A 15,217-nucleotide genomic window follows, 5' to 3' on the forward strand; every position below is an offset into this window, starting at 1 on the left:
ATATGAAATTCCTATGCCATTTTCACAGCTACTTCGTCTAAATTCTATTCAATTTGTTCTGCAAGAAATGTATGATTATAGAGACTTTTCGAGTATATACTTTTCCAGTCTGTATTCCTGTTTATGTGCTCTTGTTACCATTCAATGCTAGAACAATAATTATCAACACAATAAAAGGGTTGCAATATTGTTTCATTGCGAATGCAAGGATTATAATGCTACTTATATTGATGTAGTGAAGAGCCTTCTATATGGAATGGGTAGAATTGGAAAGAAAGATATGGTATGTGTGCCTGTTTAATTATTTTTACATTTAGATCTTAAATATTCAAGAGCCTTCTATATGGAATGGGTAGAATTGGAAAGAAAGATACGGTATGTGTGCCTGTTTAATTATTTTTACATTTAGATGTTAAATATTCAAGTTTAGTACAACTTATTACATTTAGATGTTAAATATTCAAGTTTAGTACAACTTGTTTTAGAAATGAAGCCAATGAATTTTCGTCATAATTTTTTCATAATTTTAGTCATAATCTTTTTATAATTTTAATGTTTGCAGTGGAGCTACCTTGTCAAAATAACACGTTTTTAGAAAAGCTCTATAGGAGAAGATTAATTTTGCAAACCATATTGCAAACGATGTAGAAAGTAGTATAAATTAACACGCTTTTATTTTGACAAGTTTTTAGAAAAGCTTTATAGGAGAAGATTAATTTTGCAAACCATATCGCAAACCATGTAAAAGTAGTATAAATTAACACGTTTTTAGAAAATCTCTATAGGAGAAGCTTAATTTTGCAAACCATGTAAAAGTAGTTTAAATCAACCATTCTATCAATACTTATGCTGTGAATAGTTATGGCGTGTTATGCTCTATAGAAAAATTTAAATTATCTACATATGCATCTTCAAAGTTGTGAAATTGTATTTACACCAAAAAGAAAAAAGTAATGTAATTGTCATTTCAAAATTGTAGCACTGTCATATACCAGCATGGCATTTATTAATCAACCATTTTGTGAATAGTTATGGTGTGTTATGCTTTATAGAAAAATTTAAACTCCCTGCATCAACATCTTTAATGTTCTAAAATTGTATTTACCAAAAAAAAGAAAAAAAAATAATGTAATTGTTATTTCAAAACTGTAGGACTGTAATATACCAGCATGGCATGTGGTCATATAATCCCATTACATGTTTCATATTTCATTGATTTCACCCATGGCTTTATAAGTTCGCTATATCTAGAAACCCCCTTCGTGTATGTTGACATAATTTGTGGGTTTGTAAGTTGGCTATATCTAGAAACACCCTTCCTTTATGTTGACATAATATGTGGGTTGGACATATCCAGAAACCCCCTTCCTGTCTGTTGACATAATCTATGGGTTTGTAAGTTGGCTATATCTAGAAAGCCCCTTCCTCTCTGTTGACATAATCTGCGAGTTGGCCATATCTAGAAAGTCATTTCCTCTCTATTGACATAATATGGGGTTTACAACATGGGTGGGACTACTTGCAAATCCAAAACAAGCATTTTGTTGATTTCAGGGTTTAAAGCATTTCCAAAAGCATTTGGTTGATTTTGAGACTATTCAATCAATTTCAAACACCAAAACTTAGAGACATTTAGTTGATTTTGGGGTTTAGAGAATTTTGTTGATTTTGCCTGGTTGAGTAATTTTTCAGAGGTGGTTTTCCAAATTTTCACCGCTAAGTTGCAGTCATCTACTCCGCATATATGTGAAATGCACAGAAGACCTAGACCTAGCAGGGAACTAACCATAAAATCATCACATAATATCCATACCGTTTGATCCCTAATACTCTTCGTAGACTCAACCAAATCCATTAAACCACCCTGCAAGACATTTAACAGTCATGAATTTCTACTGATATTATGTCATTTTTCACCTTTTATGGTTGGGATTTAACCTTATCCACTCTCTTTTTTTTATTGTTGGGGATTTAACCTTAACCACTTTTTTTCATGGTTGGGATTTAACTTTAGCCAAATATTCTATTTGGTTTTTTTTGTGCTTTTTCAATTAAATAATATTAGTTTCTTATGCTTTTCCTCAGAGCACTTCCTTGGAGCATGTGTGCTTCTTCATGTGTTTATTTTTAAGCACACATATATATATATATATATATATATATATATATATATATGATTAAATTATAAAAAAAAAATGAGATTAAATTATATCTAAAAAAATGTAAAATTAACCAAATACCTTTTTATGGTTGGGATTTAACTTTAACCAAATATTTTCTCTTTTCATTTTTCTTTAATTTTTCATTTTTCCCGTTTTTAATTTTTAATCTTTCACTTTTTAGTTTTTCACCTTTTTATGGTGGTTTTTGTTGAAAAGATTCTTCCAATTTCCTTCCATAATAAGAAGATATGGAATGATCTGAGAATTGTTGCACATGTAGATCTCCTTCCTTGCTTACTGCCATTCCCCTAGAGAAAGAGGGAGGTCAATTAGATATCCTTCCTTGCTTACTGCCATTCCACTAGAGAAAGAGGGAGTCATGCATTTAACTTCAACCAAATAATTTTTATTTTTTTTCAATTAAATTAGTCTCTTATTCTCTACCTGAAAATTAGTCTCTTATTCTCTTCCTAAAAGAACATGTGCATCTCTTTTTCTCTTCCTAAAAAAGCATGTGTGCAAACATGTGTGCTTCCTCTCACAACACTGTATGTTTTTTATTTTTCAATTAAATTAGTCTCTTATCCTCTATGTGAAAATTAGTCTCTTTTTCTATTCTTTCTTTTACTAGTTCCATTTTCTATTCCTTAACCACTTTTTTTTTACTAGCCCCATTTTCCTGATTGTTGGTAAGGTAAGGTTGTTGTTGTTTGTGGGTTTGGAGAGGTTGGCAAGGGTTGTGTTGTACCCTTGAAAGTCAGTGGAGCTAGGGTCATTGTTACAAATTGATCCTATACATGCCCTGCAAGCGCTTCTAGAAGGCCATTCTATTCTCACCCTTGAGGATGTAGTTAACATTGTTGATATCTTTGTGACAACTAGTGGCAACAAGGGAATCATCATGGTAGATCACATGAGGAAAATGAGCAATGCCATTGTTTGTAGCATCCGTCACTTTGACAACAAGATTGATATGCAAGGCCTTGAAACTTTCCCAGGTGTTAAGAAGATTACCATCAAGCCTTAGACTTATAGCTGGGTATTGATTACCATCAAGCCTCAGACTGATAGGTGGGTGTTCCATGACACCAACAATGGCATCATTGTTCTTTCAGAGGGACGTCTGATGAACTTGGGTTGTGCAACTAGCCAGCCAAGTTTTTTCATGTCTTTCTCCTTTACAAACTAGGGAAATATTTCTAATGCCCTACAACCATTGCTTGTACATACTAGATTTCTCAGACATACCAATCCCTTGATTATATTGTTGTGTATGATCTATTGCTACATAGGTGGATGTTCCATTGATGGTGCATAATCTCTACTTTTTGCTGTAGGTCATTGCTCAGTTAGAGCTCTAGAACGAGAAGAATTCAGGGAAGTATGAGAATAAGGTCTATGTTCTGCCTAAGCATCTAGATGAGAAGGTGGTTGCTCTGCACTTGCCCAAGTTGGGTGCCAAGCTAACAAAGCTTTCTCCTAATCAGGCCGAGTATATCAATGTGCCTGTTGAGGGACCTTACAAGCCTGCTCACTGCCGATACTGAAAAGATCTGACATTTGGGATGGCTTGTTGGATGAGTAGCAAATGTCCTCTTTTTATTGCAAATAAAAGAAACTCTAGCATTTATTTTTGGCATCTCTGTTGTTTTAAGGGACCTTACAAGCCTCCTGACTACATATTGAAGAGATGACATTTTGGGTGAGACCTGGTCGGTGAGTATCAAGTAGCAATGCTCCTTGACATATAAAGATTTGGCCCATCTTTGTCGACATTTCCATTGTTCGGGTAGAATGATAATAAAAATTTTTCATAACTCTTCATTTAATTCTTTAAAGTGTGCTATCTCAATGGAAGAGTGCCTTCCTTACAAGCAGGAGGTTGGTGGTACGATTCCACTATGCGCTAACATGAATTAATCAACTATTTTTGTAGTTTATTTTTAATTAAATGTTTTTTATATTGAATTATTTCAATAGTGAGATATTTCTAGATTCATTGTTTTATATTGTCTCTAGAGAGACAAAATAGATATTTAAATGAAAATTTTAGTGTCTTTAGAGAGACAATATCTAGTATTAAAGCCATATTGTCTCTAGAGAGACAAAAATGAAATTGTCTCAAGAGAGACAAAAATGAAATTGTCTCCTAAGAGACAATAATCTTTGTGTTATATATTGTCTTTATCGAGACAATTTTTTAAGACAATAATCCTTAAGACAATAATTTTTTAGACACCCGCTTAAAGACAATATTTAAGACAATACACAAGTTTTTTTTTTTGTCTCAATTTAAGACAATTTAGCCAAAAATTGTCTCAAATATTGTCTTAAAACCCCCCTTTATTTAGTAGTGCATGGCTATGATTTTAGGGTTATATGTGGTGAGTTATGGCTCTGATTTTAAGGTTGAACAAGTAATTTATTAAATATTGCTTAATTTGACTTGAGAGTAATGTGTTCAAGTAGGAAAAAAGCTAACCTTGCCTAATTTACATGGTTAACCTTGCCTAATTTTTAAAATTCGACTCAATTATGTCAATTTCAAATCTTTAGGGTTAGGGTTTTATATGGGGTTGGGGTTTTTGAAGCACTAATTGGGAACGTCTCTATGTGATTCTTATTTTATTCTACCACCTCATAATTTTTGTGTTTTTTAACACTTTCTATCCTACTATCCTACTAGGAATTCACATCACATATTTTACAAGGAGATTTAAACCTTTGCGCATTATATACAGATTTAAACCTTTGCAATACATTAAAACAATCACATGTTATAAGAATTTGGTCATTGCTTGGGGAACTTTAAAATTTAAAGGCATGTGATATGAACTCCATTTCACATTATTAAAAAACTTTTCATATTGGCAATACAATAGTCCATCTCCCATGTTTCAAAAACTTTAATACTTGCAATATAATTGCTCATGTCCTCCATCCAAACTTGTTTACATTACAAAGAGCCTGTATGATTATATTACACTTTTGACCTTTGTCCAAACTTTGCATCGCAAAGACCCTGGGTGATGGTATTACAACTTCATTTGCACTCACACCATGGGTATCTTATTTAGAAGTTGTTGGTCGGTCATTTATGGGTATAAACTATAATAACTTTCTTTTATTCATTATATTTTTTAAGTATTCATATTTATAAAATATTTCAAAATATACAATAGAAATAGGAATTTCAAATAGGGAGTCATAACATTAAAGACAAGATAAAAACCCTGCCTTTCCAATACTTATATGCATCTTAAAATCTACGCTACCATCTTTACAAAAGCCATTAAGAAGGGTATTGTGTGTGATAGTATCCACAGGTTTTCCCATATTCTATGGTGTTCTTATGAACCATAAGTTACCATCATGACAAAGTTGTTAACTTTAGATAATTGTAATGTAGATGCAACTTCTTCAGTTTATGGCAAATGCCATTCCAAAACTTATATACATCTTGAATTGTACTCAACCATCTTTATAAAGCCCATCAAGAAGGGTATTGTGTGTGACATTATCAAGTCCAGGACGTTTACCATATTCCATGGTGTTGTTATGCACCATATGTTACTACCATCAAGACGAAGTTATTAACTTTAGATAGGTGTAACGTAGATAAAAATTCTTCACTTTATGGCATAGACCATTGAAACATAAGGGTAGCATGAGACATCTATCATAAAAAGACAAATTGATTCCAGAAACAATGTGCACATTATATAGCAATACACCACCCATGGTGAGTATCAAGGAAGTCGAGATGATTTTTGGAAATGCATTTTATTAAAATTAAAAAACATCAGTTGTATTGTCAAACCTTTTTTATTTAGAGTTATGCCAAGTATAAGAAGCTAGACAGAACAGATCCAAACAAAGAATACTTGACTACGTTGGTCTTGCAATGGTGAATTGCAAACATTGCAATGAACATGTCTGATACATTTCCAAACGTGGAAGTTTATGAATGGAACCAGTACACCATCTTCGAATAAAATTAATTTATTAGTGTCAATAAATTATGTGATGAGAGTATATTATTCTTTATAAAGTTTATCTGTGATGAGAGTAGTTTTTTTCTTTATAAATTTTATCTGTGAAGAGAGTATCTTTAAGATATATTTTTCATGCGATCTATGATGAAATTGCAGGGTTTTTTTTTTTAATTATAATCCATTATCAGTGCTGGAAATCTGTCAACTAAGGGGGTCTCCCTGATGTGAAGTCACAATTAGACCTCACACTATATGAAGTAGGAGCCCCATCTGGAGTATCAACCTAACTACCATGTATGTTGTAGATTTTACTTGGCTAGAAAGTTTAGCACAAGAGAGTAATATACATGTATCTTAGCAAGTGAGTATGCCTTGTGAAATGTTTAACTGTGGAAAGTATCAAGGTACTTCTACCGAAATGGGAGAGAAAAGTGGGACCTTCAAAGACAAGTAATAATACAAATATAGAAAAGGAATAGAAGCACATAGGAATGAATTGTTGATCAACCAACAAAATATTTCACAAGGAAGAAACAATTATTAAAGCAAATATAACACACTTTTAACAAGATAAGTACCAAAGCAACTAAAATAGTTAAATTTCCTTAGTACATATGAGAAACAACATCCATCGTAAACATTCAAAGAACAATCTTACAATATTCATGACATATCCATGAAAGTGTGTCATCTCAACGAGCTTCTGAATTAAGTAAAAGTTCCAAGATACATCGAAACAACGAACACCGCTAGCCCCAATAATGGAGCATTATATAAGTCACTTGCTCTTCCAAAATAACTATCTTCCTCTTTAATGCTTGGTAGGAAGAGCCAAGGTGAAAATCCCTTTGCATGTACAATGTGGGTGTATATATAAAAAAATGGGGTGATCATTCACCTCCCATGTAACTCTTGGACTACCCTCATGACTGTTTGACTTCTCTATGACCTTTCAACTCCCACACGACTTTTCACATTACATAGATGACTCTGGGATTTCCATTTTACATTACATTTTCCAATATAGTATTTACATAATGCACAAATGATGTGGCACATGATGACTCTTGACATGACATGACATTGATGACATGGCAACGTCAAGTCACTCTTTACTACTGCTTTGTCTTCAATAAGAGATGTGCAATAATTCATCTTCATGAGAGATATGCTTTGTTCTTCATATTCACCCTCCAAAGGGTTGTGAATCAGATGGAGCCTTCATGCAGTCTTGATCTTTGATCTACTATTGCAATTTGGTGTTTCTTGGTCTTCTCGCCTGATGATCATCTTATATCTTTAGCATCAGATCATTTGATCGCAAGGTTGAGGTCACAAAAGCATCAAATCACTCACTTTTCATGACTAACAATGTAAACTTTGAAACGAGAACTGATACTGTTACCCATTTCGTAGAGATAGCAAAAAATTCACCCGATTTTGAAAAGGGGCGATGCAGAACACATATTTTTTTTAAAACATAGTTTTTGGCACTTTAAATAACCGATACGATTACCCGTTTCGTAGTAATCATAGAGGTAGTAAAAACGTGACCCGATTTTGAAAAGTGGTGATGCAGAATACAATACTTATTTTTCGGAGCATATTTTTGACAGTTTAAATATTTTTCTGTATCAAATATAAATATTTGTTTTTAAATGTTAGTGATTTTTATGCTGATTTTGAAACATGTTGATGCAACGTGTTATACAACATAGATTTTTTTTTAGAGGACTTATTTTTCACACTTTAAAATTTATTATGTCCATTTTTTTTTTAAATTATGATTATTTAACGAATTTTTAAGTTGTTTTAATTTTATTTTTTTAAATGTTGATTACTTCAAAAAACTCATATAAAAATATATATATAAAAAGAAAGACCCAAAGAAAAAAAGTTAATAAAAAAAATTATCTCATAAACCATAAAAGAATTTGGAAAAAAAACATAATTAAATATATATATATATAAGTCAAAAAAAAAAAAAAAATGAACAAAAATAAAAATAAAAAACTAGTAAAATTAACATTAAAAACATTTAAAAAAAACTAAAATAAACAAAAATAAACTGAAATTAATATATATATATATATATATATATAGATATATATATATATATATATATATATGTCTTTTAAAATAAAAATAAAAACCAAAAAATTTAAAAAAAATTTAAGATTTTTAAAGAAACGTATTTTTCTATTTAAAAAATAAAAAACAAAATTGATTAAACTTAGCTTTTTTATTTAAAAAAAAAAAAAAAAAAAATTAAAATTTAAAATTAAAAAAATTCTTTTAGACAAATTGTTTTTTTTGTTTAAAAAAATATATATTAAAAAATTTTAAAATAATTGTTAAACAATTTTGGTCTTTTTTATCATTAAAAAAAAAACTTATTAAAAAATGTTAATATTTTTTTTCAAACAAGTTTTTTTTTCATTTAAAACAAATTTTTTTAAAGTTTTTTATTTAAAAAATAATAATTCGGCCGTCCCAGCCGCCAGCAGTCGCGCGGTGTCGGGCGGAGGCCTGCATGGGAATCGCCCCTCGGCCCTCCTGGCCGCCCGCGGTGGCACGACGCTGAGCGGAGGGGCGATTCGCCACCGCGGGCGGCCAGGAGGGCCGATTTTTTTTTTTCTAATAATTTTTTTTTTTAAATAAAAACTTAAAAAAAATTGTTTTAAAAAAAAAAACTGGTTTAAAAAAATTAACATTTTTTAATAATTATTTTTTTAAAATAATGAAAAAAACCAAAATTGTTTAACAAATATTTTATTTATTTATTTTTTTAAATAAAAAATGTAAGTTTAATCAATTTTGTTTTTCATTTTTTAAATAGAAAAATACATGTTTCTTTAAAAATTTTAAATTTTTTTGCTTTCTTTGGCTTTTTTTTTTTTTTTAATTTGAAAGGACATATATTCTTAAATTTTTTATATTTTTTTGGTTTTTTTTGTTTTAATTTCAGTTTAGTTTTATTTTTTTAGTTTTTTTTAAAGGTTTTTAATGTTAATTTTACTAGTTTTTTATTTTTACTTTTGTTAATTTTCTATTTATTTTTTTAAATCTGGTTTGTTTTTAATTTTTTTTTCTAGTTTTTTTTTTTTTTTCTTTTTACTTATATATATATATATATATATATATATAATTTTGTTTTTTTTTTTTTCCTAATTCTTTTATGGTTTATGAGATAACTTTTTTTTCAACCTTATTTTTTTTTTTTTTTTTTGTCTCTTATATATATATATATATATATATATATATATATATATATATATATATATATTTAAGTAATTAACATTTTAATCTTAATTTTAGTAGCTTTTAAATTTTTTTGGTTAATTTTCTATTTTTTTATTAAATTTAATATGTTTTTAATTTTCATTTTTTTTTAATGTTTTTGATAATGTTTTTTGAAATTTTTCTATTTTTACCTAAATTTTATAGTTTTTTTTTTTTTTTTTTTTTTCTTTTTATATATATATATATATATATATATATATATATATATATTTCTTTTCTTTTGACAATTTTTTTTATGGTTTACAAGATTTTTTTTTTTTTTTTCTTTTCCATATTTTTTAAATATTTTTTTTACTATTTATTTGTTTATAATTTTTAAGTTTTTTTTTTAGTTTTTTAATTTAGTTTTTTTTTCTTACATTTTTATAATTGATTCTTTTTTTTTTTGTTTTATGTTTTGTTTTTAGTATATACTTTAATTTATGTTTTGTTAATTTTTAAACTTTTTTTGTTTTGTGTTTTTTCATTGTTTTAATTTTTAATTTTTAATTTTATTTTATGTCTTGATTATTTGTTTCTTTAATTTTTTTCAGGGTCATGATAAAATATTTTACGCTATTATTTCGAAATGTTGAAATATTACCCTTGCAAAAAAAGGGAAAAAAAGTGTTATCCCAACGTTAACACTTTTGGTTTTGAGGTTGTTTTTTGGACAATTTTTGCACAAAAAATTGGTTTTCACCGCCATTTTTAAAACATGTTCAAAATTTACCCTAGAAAAAAAAGGTGTTATTCCAGCATCAACACTTTTCGTTTTTAGCATTGTTTTTTTATGTTTTTAAGGGGTTTTTTGGCTAGAGTTCTCGTTTTGAGTTTACAGTTCCTGTTTCAAAGTTTACATTGTTGATTGGGATAGAAGAAGCAAGACTATTGAAGCTAAAAGGAACCTCTGCTCATGCACAAAAAATTTTGTACAATTATCACTGTGATGAAGGTACACTTTCATCAAGTCTTTTATGGCATGCTTGATTTGGGCATTTGAACTATGACAACCTTCATTTGTTGAAGAAAAATGGTGTTACTAGTTTGCCTACAATTCCTAGGAAACTTAAGCAATGTGATGCTTGTATCTTAGCGAAGCATAAAAAATAGTCTTTTCATGATTATCGTTCTAGAGAACATAGAAATCTTGAACTCATTCATTTTGTTTTATAAGGCCCAATGCCCGTTCCTTCTACAAATGGTAGTAAATATATGATGACATTTATTGATGACTACAACAGAATGTGTTGGGTTTATTTATTGAAGAACAAATCTGGAGCTTTTGAAACATACAAGAACATTCATATATGGATTGAAAATGATGCACAATCTCATATTGTTTGTATTTGTACTGATAATGGAAAAGAATATACTTCAAATGAATTTGAAAACTATCTTCGCCAGCATGGGATCAAACATTAAACAACTGTGCCTTATAATCCCCAACATAATGAAGTAGTTGAAAGAATGAACAAGATAGTCTTAAATATGGTACGTTCAATGGTGTTTTTCAAGAATGTTAAGCTGATGTTTTGGGATGATGTGGTTATATGTTTTGTTCATATCAAGAATAAATGTCCATCTCATGATATAAAAAACAAGACTCCCTATGAAATGTGGTATGGGCACATTTCTTCGGTGAGGCATCTTAGGGTTTTTGGTTCCACCTATTATGCCTTAATGCCTAAGGAACAAAGAAACAAACTCAGAGCAAGAATTCGAAAATGTATCTTCTTGGGGTACTCAAATACCTCCAAAGCATATTGTCTCTATAACGAAGTTAATACGGAGTTTATAATATCTAGAGATGTGATCTTTCTTAAATCTTCCAACACTGACAATGTTGTTGAGTGGCAGTTTGATCACTTCAATAAATTCGAACATGAAAAATCTTTTTGATGGTTTGATAATGAGATTCCACATCTTGAAACAGGCATCCCTATACTAGATCAATCTATGGAATCTCCTTCTGAAGTACTCTCTCACCCACATGAAGCTCCATCCACTTATCAAGATGACACTTTGAGTGATGTGATTGAAATAATTGGGAGGTCAAATCTGGATTCATCCCCATCTCAGTCAACTGAGTAGCACAGGTCCTCTCAGAAAGGTTCTCCAAAATGGCTGACAAAAACACTTGAAAGTGTTCACCCTGATGAGGTTGGAAGGACAGGAACAAGGAGCTATGTTAGAAAAAATGGATGTGATGTAGACATTCCTGATTCACCTATTGATATGGATGTCTCGTATGATTGCGAACTCAATTTGTCTACATATTTTGAACCAACATCCTTCAAAGAAGTCGCTTCTCATGATGAATGGAAATAAGAGATGCAAAAAGAATATGATGCTTTGATAAAGAATGGCACCTAGAATTTGGCTGATCCTCCATTAGGAACCAAACCAATAGGTTGCAAGTGGGTTTTCAAGAATAATTATAAAGTAGGTGGCTCATTTGACAAGCACAAAGCGAGGCTTATGGAAAAAGGTTTTTCACAGAAGGAAGGGGTTGATTATGAGGATAATTTGCCCCCCATAGTAAAATGGTCTTCTACCCTCGAGACACTCTTGTCCTTAACAACTTAGAACAGTTGGAAAGTCCATCAAATGGATGTAAAAACTAATTTCTTGAATGGAGATATGAAAGATAATGTTTTTATATCCCAACTAGAAGGATTTGTTGTGAAGGGCCAGGAACACAAAGTATGCAAGCTTATAAAATCCTTGTATGACCTCATGTAAGCATCGTGAACCTATGAGAAGTTAACTGAGTAGCTTCTGATGACACAAAACAATGAGAACTACATTGCATCCATAAAGAAAGAACTAAGGAAATGATTTGAAATGACAAATTTGGGCTATGTTCACTACTATCCTGGTATTGAAGTAACCCAACATCCAAAGTTTATATTCCTCTCTCAGAAGAAGTATATTGGAGATTTGTTGAATAGGTTTGGAATGGCGGAGTGAAATCCTTTGACTACTCCAATGGAACAGAATTTAAAGCTCACATCCACCGAAGGAAAATAATTTGAGGATGCAACAAAGTATAGACAACTCAGAGGAAGTCTGAACTAACTAACTACTACTAGGCTAGACATTTCATTTACTGTTGGAATCCTCTCTAGGTTTATGCAAAAGGCTTGTGAGGGTCATTGGTTTACTGTAAAAAGAGTTCTAAAGTAGTTGAAGGGAACTCAAGACTTTGACTCAAGTATACACAGGTGGGTGACTTCAGCTTGATTAGATACTCTGATTCACATTTTGAATGAGATAACGAAACTGCAGTTTCTACTTCAGATTTTGTTATGAGTATTGGATCAGGAGTTGTCTCATGGAGGTCATGCAAACAATCAGTTCGAGTAGATTCCACAATTGAGGCAGAATATGTGGTAGAAGTTGAAGCAAAGAAGGAAATTGTGTGGCTCAGTAAAATTATGGAAGATTTGTTGGAGAAACAAGTGCATTAAAGTCCTTTCTTGATTGACAAAATTTCTCCAATAAACTTGGCCAAGAACCCAAAATTCCATGATCAAATGAAGCACATCAATACAAAATACCATGTGATTCGAGATCATGTTGAGGCCAAAACAATCCACCTATGACATTTTTAAAAAAATGAGAAGATTACAAACATCTTCATCAAAGTGCTTAGAATGGGAAAATTTGAAAGATTCAGAATGAGTGCTTGGACTCACCAACATCCCTTAAGATTAAGGGGGGAATGTTGACACCTAACCTTTGGGATTTGGAAAACCTATGTAAATATTGTAAATAGAAAAATAAAGGAGGTTGGAAGATGAGGAGACATTAGGAGATGAAACCAAATAGTCTCCCATTCCTTGTATATATCCATGATATATATTAATGCAAAAAAGCAATTAAACTCATGGAGTTACTCCTCGCAGAAAAGTTTAAGGAAAATATTGATCTCTTCAATGATTTGCAGGAGGTTGAGTCACCATTTGACTAAGGGAATGCAATTTAAAGAAGCAATTTTGCAATATGGAGTCCTCAATGCAATTTCTTTGTGAAGAAGAAAGACCTCTTTAAGTAGAGAACAATATATTGTTGGATAAATATCAAATTCCTAAACAGGATTATGATGCCTTGTTACAATAACTGATTGGAAAATATGAGGTCAATAAATACTTGCAAGAGTGCAAGTAGCACCTTGACTTGGAAGTCAGTTTCCTTCAAAATGATGAGAAGGAGAATATTATTATTAACTTATCATGGTCACTTGCTAATGTTGATAATGGTGCCTCTTGTTTCACATAGCTTTGAAAAATACACCATTGGTATTGGATCTCTATTGCTAAGCAAAATGAAACATACTGGAGGAGGACTTGGAAAGAGTGGACAAGGCATCATTTTTCCTATTAACGCTATAGTGTGGACATTAAGAGAGGGACTTGGATTTAATCTTGTTGTTTCCTCATTGCCTATATCTAGCCCTCTTGAGAAAAGAGAGTCGTTGTTTGTTGTGAAAAGGAATTTAGAGTAAGGTATTGGAAGCACATGCTCCTAGCAATTATGATAAGAAAATTGATGACATGGATACTAATGTCATTCTTGGTGAAAGTAATGTCGTACCCAACTATGAGTCTGTAGAATTAAAATATGAGCCATATCAACATCCTCATTAGAGGAAATGACCCAAGCATCAACATTCTTTGTAACATAGTAGCCCTACATTTAGAACATTGTAGAAGGGATGTGGAAGGGAGAATTGTGGACCAATGTCGACCATCATTATTTCTTGTTGTTGGATCAGTGGATGGTCATGACATCATTTGAATAAATGTTTGCAAAATTCATGTAAATTTCATGACTTGACATTATTCAAGGCAACCACTGATATTAGCATTCCAAATCATTAGCAGATTTAGGCATGCCACCTTTATTCGTTTTTAAATGTTATGAAAAAACTCAATATCGTGTACTCTTTACATTGAGAAAGAAAGAAAAACACATTAAATGCTTTCTTAATATAACCCTTTGAAACTCTTCTAAAATCAATAAATTTTCCAAAATGCAATAATTTATCTATATATTTCATATTTGAATGATTATGTGCTATGTACGACATGTCTTTGTCTCTATGAGTTATGAATTTCTCTTCTTCTTTAGTTCATATTGTTTTTCAATTACAATTTATTTCTCAATATATTTACAACACAAATAAATTTAAGAGAGAGGAAAAATATGGAGGAAATGAGCAACACTCAAGTGAGCCGAGCTCAACCTGAAAAGTGCCGGCACAGAACTTCATATCATTCACCAAATAATGTGTACATAAATAAGATTAGAAATATGTTGAGGAAATTGAACAAATTCCTCAAAATAGGATCTAATCTACCTAATCACAACCAATAGCTAATAATAAAATAATCTGTAGAATTCTACATTTCTCCATTATTCCAAGTATCCCCCTTAATGGATAAATTCACCCATAGTCATGTTTTTCCTTCCTTTTAGTGTGAGATGATAAAACACCATAAACCTTGTGATCTAGTTTGTCCTCATCACAATATGGTTTACCATGATCGCTGGTAGTTGATAACACTTTAGAGGCTGCAAGCTTGGTAGGAGCATCTTTCCTCCTTTTAGCACATTTGAGCACCAAATTCTTTGTGCCCATAGATAATTTTATTTGCATCCATTTGCTCCTTGTGAGTCACCTCACGAGGGCTCATTCCCATGATTGTTGAGGATGTGCAATATGAACTGCTTTGTCCTCCATATGTTACTTTGGAGCTTTGAGATGATGAT

At 31.1% G+C, this 15,217-nt stretch overlaps 1 protein-coding gene across 1 annotated transcript in view; it reads right to left on the reverse strand.

Annotated features, from left to right (window-relative positions):
• The window catches only part of LOC149229618 (monofunctional isopimaradiene synthase, chloroplastic-like), a 52,175-nt gene that overhangs the window by 21,494 nt on the left and 15,464 nt on the right, over window positions 1-15,217 (reverse strand). The gene's annotated exons all lie outside the window — the stretch shown is intronic.

The sequence above is a fragment of the Pinus tabuliformis genome, chromosome J (assembly GCF_031772625.1).
Source record: "Pinus tabuliformis cultivar Carrire ecotype Pingquan chromosome J, CPIR1, whole genome shotgun sequence".
Classification (NCBI taxonomy): Eukaryota; Viridiplantae; Streptophyta; class Pinopsida; order Pinales; family Pinaceae; genus Pinus; species Pinus tabuliformis.